Here is a 6,000-nt window from a genome sequence, read left to right on the forward strand (position 1 = left end):
TTAGGGACTCATACAACTCTTATCACCATCCATATATATACATACATCAATTGTATAAAGCACATCCATACATTCCCTGCCCCAATCATTCTCAAGGCATTTGCTCTCCACTTAAGCCCCTTGCATCAGGTCCTCTTTTTTTTCCCCCTCCCTCCCCTTTCCCCCCTCCCTCATGTGCCCTTGGTAATTTATACCTCGTTATTTTGTCATATCTTGCCCTAGCCGGAGTCTCCCTTCCCCCCTTCTCTGCTGTCCCTCTCCCAGGGAAGAGGTCACATGTGGATCCTTGTAATCAGTTCCCCCTTTCCAACCCACTCACCCTCCACTCTCCCAGCATCGTCCTTCACACCCTTGGTCCTGAAGGTATCATCCACCCTGGATTCCCTGTACCTCCAGCCCTCATATGTACCAGTGTACAGCCTCTGTCCTATCCAGCCCTGCAAGGTAGAATTCGGATCATGGGAGTTGGGGGAGGGAGCATCTAGGATCTGGGGGAAAGCTGTGTTCTTCATCGGTACTACCTCGCACCCTAATTAACCCATCTCCTCTCCTAAACCCCTCTATGAAGGGATCTCCATTGGCCGACACTTGGGCCTTGGGTCTCCACTCTGCACTTCCCCCTTCATTTAATATGGTATATATATATACATATATACATATACTTATATACATATACACAAATATACACATACATACACACACTTATATCTTTTTTTTTGCATGATGCCTTATACCTGGTCCCTTGGCACCTCGTGATCGCACTGGCCGGTGTGCTTCTTCCATGTGGGCTTTTTTGCTTCTGAGCTAGATGGCCGCTTGTTCACCTTCAAGCCTAAAAGTCTCTTTTAACCATTACGGTTTATGTGTCCTTTTCCCCTGCTTAGCCTTTTATTGTGATTTGGGTAAAAAAAAAAATAAAGTACATTGGTTTTCCATGGAACGATTCAAACATATTTTGTTTTGCAAAGTGGATTGCAGTTCCCACAATGTAACAGCACTGTTCCCATGTTTACTATTTCCACTGGTCTTTCCTATTTCTTCCTGCTTTGGGAGATTTGTTCCTGAGCAAATGTCATCCTTTTACTAGAGGATTGATTGTTCTAAAGAATGGTCACCTCCTGGGGTGCTGGTGCTATTGTTTACCTTACAACCCTGCCTACTGTTTGGCTGAAAGTTGAGCCAGGCTGAGCTTAACTGCAGGCTGGAAGGGCTCTAAGGGTCATGTCTAGCATATTGTAAACATTCAGTAAATATCTGTTCAATAGATGAACAAAAAAAATAACTTGATCTACTTCATAGTAACAAATGCCCACAGTCCTTGAAATATTCCCGTCGACGTAGCACTCTGCATAACACCATTTATCCTGTTATCTTTGTCTTGGGAGAGTCCCACTCTCCCATCCACTGGTGGAGGATAAGAGCAATCTGGGTAGGGTGCCTGAACTTCAAACAGCCATTTTTCCACTGACACTGTGATCAGAAGCACTGTTGCCATGGTTCCAGACTTAGAGCAAGTTCTTACAGCCAGTCCAAATGCAGGGCCACCTTATATCACAGAGTCCCCTGACTTCCAACTCAGAAGGCACTGCCAAGTGGAAACCGCTTCTCAGGGAGGCGTTGCCGGCCATTGGCCTTGCATTGTTGTTCATTGGTGAATGAAGAAGTGCATGAACTTCTGCTATGAGAGAATCTTTATGAGGTGTGCTTATTTGCTTGCTTTAAACTCAGCTTGCTCAGCTACTGTAGTTACTTGAACCCTTTCTATCGGATTGCTAAATGACATCAGAATTAGCATAGAGATTGTATGATATTTTTCCCATTGACTCCTGCTAGCAATACACAATGAATACATCTTATATTCTGAAGGGTCTACATAAATATATGTATAAAATTCCATTGTTAAGTCAATTCTGACTCACAGTCTCAGAGCAGACCTGTGTTCTGTGAGCTTTTTGATGACTTATTAGCCAGGTTGATCTTCAAGGTACTGCAAGATGGACTTGAAAAGCCAACCTTTTGGTTAGTAGTTTAATTTTTCAATAGTTCGCATCCCTCGGGGACCCCCATATAGGTTTGCCATGGTTGGGTGCCATCAAGTCCGTTCTTACGACAGGACGAAACACTGCCTGGCTCTGCGCCGTCATCGCTTGCCTGAGCAGGTTTCTGTGCTGGAGCCCATTGTGGCAGTTGCTGTGCCAATCCATCTCATGGAGGACTTTCTCCTTTCTTGCTGCCCTTCTCTTCTACGAAGCATGATGTCATTCTCCAGGGACGGGTCTCACCTAGCAACACTTCCAAAGTATGTAAAACAGTTTCCCCATCCCTACGCTTCTTTAAGACATGCTGCTGGTTCTTTAGTCAGTCTGTGCTACTTTCAGTATCCTTCATCAGCACCACAGTGCAAGTACATGCATTCCTCATCAGCCTGCCTTATTCAGTGTCAAACTTTCACATGCATGTGAGGTGACTGAAAATACCATGACTTGAGTCAGGCCCACCTTAGCACTCAAAGTAACCTCCCGGCTTTTCAACATTTTTAAAAGATCTGTGCAGCAGATTTACCCAGTGCAACACATTGTTTGGTCTCTGCTCCCATGAGTATTGCTTGCTGCTCCCATGAGCATTGCTTGCTGCTCCCATGAGCATTGCTTGCAGATCCAGCAAGACAAAATCCTTGACAATGTCAATCTTTTCTCCATTTAATGTGGTGTTACCTTTAGGTCAAGTTGTGAAGATTTTGCTCTTTTTTTTAACATTGATTTATAATCCATATCAAAGGCTGAAATTGTTGATATTCACTTTAAGCAACCCAGATGACTTCATCTTCACATCTGGGTTTTGATGGTACAAACTGGCAAGGTTGCTGCAAAATCTATGAATCCCTGCATTGCATTGCGTTCCAGAGTGCCTGTGAACTGTAGTATGCTGGTCTGTCTAGTGATGGAAAGTGAGGTGATGTCCATTTCTTTTCACTATTGTGACTAATGCTGCAATGAACATGCAATACACTTTGCATGTACTCATCTCATGACTCTTATTTCTCTAGGATGTATATATACACCTCATGGTCAAGTTTCTGGATCATACAGTATTTCTCTTTCCAATATATGAAGGAAGCACATACTGTTTTCCACAGTAGCTGCACCATGGTACCATCCCATCAGCAGTTAAAAGGGCTTCAACCTTACTATGCCCTCACCAATATTTGTTATTTTTGGTTTATTTATCTTTTTACCTTTGTTACTATTTTAATTTGTATCTCTCTAATGGCGAGTTGTCACAAGAATGTATTTATGTGTTTTCTTGGACTCCTGGGTGTTTTCTTTTTCTCTGATGAGGTATCTCTTCTTATTCTCTGACCTATTTTTAACTGGATATTTGTCCTTTTATTGTTGAGGTGTTGAAATTTCCTATGAAGTTTGAAGATTAATCCCTTGTGTGATAATCCATTACCCAAATTTGCATCCTGGTTTATAGATTCTGACCTTGCGGCTAGCAGTCTGACCATACCACTAGGCCACCTTGGCACTTTGTAAACCTAGGGCTTATTTTCTTACCAGATACAGTTGGTGGTTACAATTTCCATCTCTTTAAATAAGCATGATGCCTTCCGGATCAGGATTGCACTCTTCGTAGAAGATTTTGAGTAGTATTAAGCTTTTCCAATGTTATGCCTTCCTATCCACAAACGCAATCTATTGCTCCACATATGTGGGCCTATTCTGATTTCTTGTACTAATATTTGGTAGTTTTATTTGTATAAGTTTTTTTGTTTATTTCTAAATATCTCATCCTTTGGGTGGGTTTTGTAAAGGATATTGTTTTTTGATTTCTCTCTCACACTTCCCTTTGAAGAAAAGTCTTATCCCATTTGCTAATTTTGGCCTTGCCTTGTTGAATCCTACCATTAGTTCTATGGGTTTTATTGTTGTGCTCTGGGATTTTTTATGTATAAGATCATATCTCTAAAGTAGAGATAATTTGACTTCTTCTTTGCCACTTTGGATGATTGCATTTCCTTTTCAGATCTGAATGCTCAGGCTAGGAATTCTGATGCTATACTAAGTAGGAGTGGTGATGAAGAATGGCCTGGTCTTGTTCTTGTTCTTACAGGGAATGCCCCCAGTCTCTCTTCAAGGAGGGTAATGCTTGCAGTGGGCTTTGTATCCCCTTAGTTATGTTAAAAATAGCTACCGCAGGCATTGTTAATTTCAGTAGGTAGTGTTTTTCTTTTCTTTTGCCCCTCCCTTTTCTAGGCTTTTATATTTTTTGAGGCACAGTTTCTCATAGGACTCATATTTCAGTGTATTCTGTTGTGACATCACCTATTTCAGTTATTCTTGGTTTTTTGCATCTTCTTTTCCTGTCAAACCTGCCAGTGGCTTGTCAATATTATTAATCCTTTCAAAGAACCAACTTCTAGTCTTTCTGATATTTTCTACTGTTTTATTTATTTGCTTGGTTTTTTATTTATTTCTGTTAGAATATTTACTATTTCCTTTCTTTTGATGGCTGTAGGTAATTATCCCTCATTTTTCTAATTGTTGGATATATTAAAGGTACATTTTATTTTCTTTTTTGATATGTTTTTTATAACACTATAAATTGTCCTCTGAGTACTGACTTTCCTGTGTTCCAAAGATCTTGGTATGTTGTTTTCATTCTCTTTTGACTTAAAAAAACTTCTTTTCTACTTAATAAGTTTAAAGCAGGGCATTATTCAGTGTCCATGTGTTTTATTTTCCCCTCTTTGTTTGGTTTCTAATTTTTCAGTATTGGGTTTTAAATTTTATTTAGGCTTGCTTGGTGCCCTGGCACATGCTCTATTATGGAGAATGTCTCCTCATCAATCATTTGTTGTTAGGTGGAGAGTATTTTAGATATCTATGAGGTCAAGTTGGTTAATTGTGCTTTTTATTTAGTTCTGTATCTTTATTGAGTTTCTTTTCTAGTTGCTCTGTCCTTAATAGAAAGCAGTACAGTAAAGTCTTTACTATTATTGTGGAGTGGTCCATTTCTCTTTTCAATCTGGGTACAGTATGACTTCTGCATTCGGGACTCTTCCACTGCTGTGTAGATATTTATAAGGCTGATGCGCTTTGGTCGGATTGGCTCTTACTTCGTTTTTGCTGTAGAGTTGATTCTAGCTTGTAGCAATTCTGTAGGCTAGAGTAGACCTGCCTCTGTGGGTTTCTGAGAATGTAAATCCAACTGGGGCCAGAAGCTTCATCTTTCTCCCATGGAGCAAAAGGTGGTTTTTAACTGCTGACATTGTGGTTAGTTAGCTTAACACATGACCTACTACAACACTAGGACTTACTATTGTTTAATGTCCTTCCTTGCCTCAAAGTCTATTTTATCAGAAATTAATATTGGCACTCATGTTTTTTAATTGCCATTTGGTTCTTCTATGTTTTTCCATCCTTTGAATTTCAAATAATTTTTGTCATTGTGTATAAATATGTCATCATTATATAGCATATTAATGGTTTATGCTTTTTATTCATTCTGCTACTGTCTTCAACAGTGCATTTAATCTATTCACATTCTATGTAATTACCACTAAGTGATGAATTTACTACTGTCATTTGGCTGGGTTTTTTTCCCTTTGCTCCACATATTTTTCTAGCAAAATTCATGTGTTTTTTTTCGTAGTTTCTTTTCTTAAGATTCTTATAATTTATATTGTGTTAGGTCAGATTGACTAGAGACACAAATCCAGAGACACTCATACATGTATAAGAAAGAGCTTTATTCACTCCCTCAATGCATGAATACTTTCTTCTATTAAATTGGCATTCAATAATGCTCACCCTCCTGACACAACTGCTGAAGTCAAAGCAGGTGAACAAGTATATATGGTGAAGAAAGCTGATGGTGCCCGGCTACCAAAAGAGATAGTGTCTGGGGTCTTAACAGCTTGAAGATAAACAAGCGGCCATCTAGCTCAGAAGCAACAAAGCCCACATGGAAGAACACACCAGCCTGTGTGATCACGTG

This window comes from Tenrec ecaudatus, chromosome 9 (genome assembly GCF_050624435.1).
Source record: "Tenrec ecaudatus isolate mTenEca1 chromosome 9, mTenEca1.hap1, whole genome shotgun sequence".
NCBI lineage: Eukaryota > Metazoa > Chordata > Mammalia > Afrosoricida > Tenrecidae > Tenrec > Tenrec ecaudatus.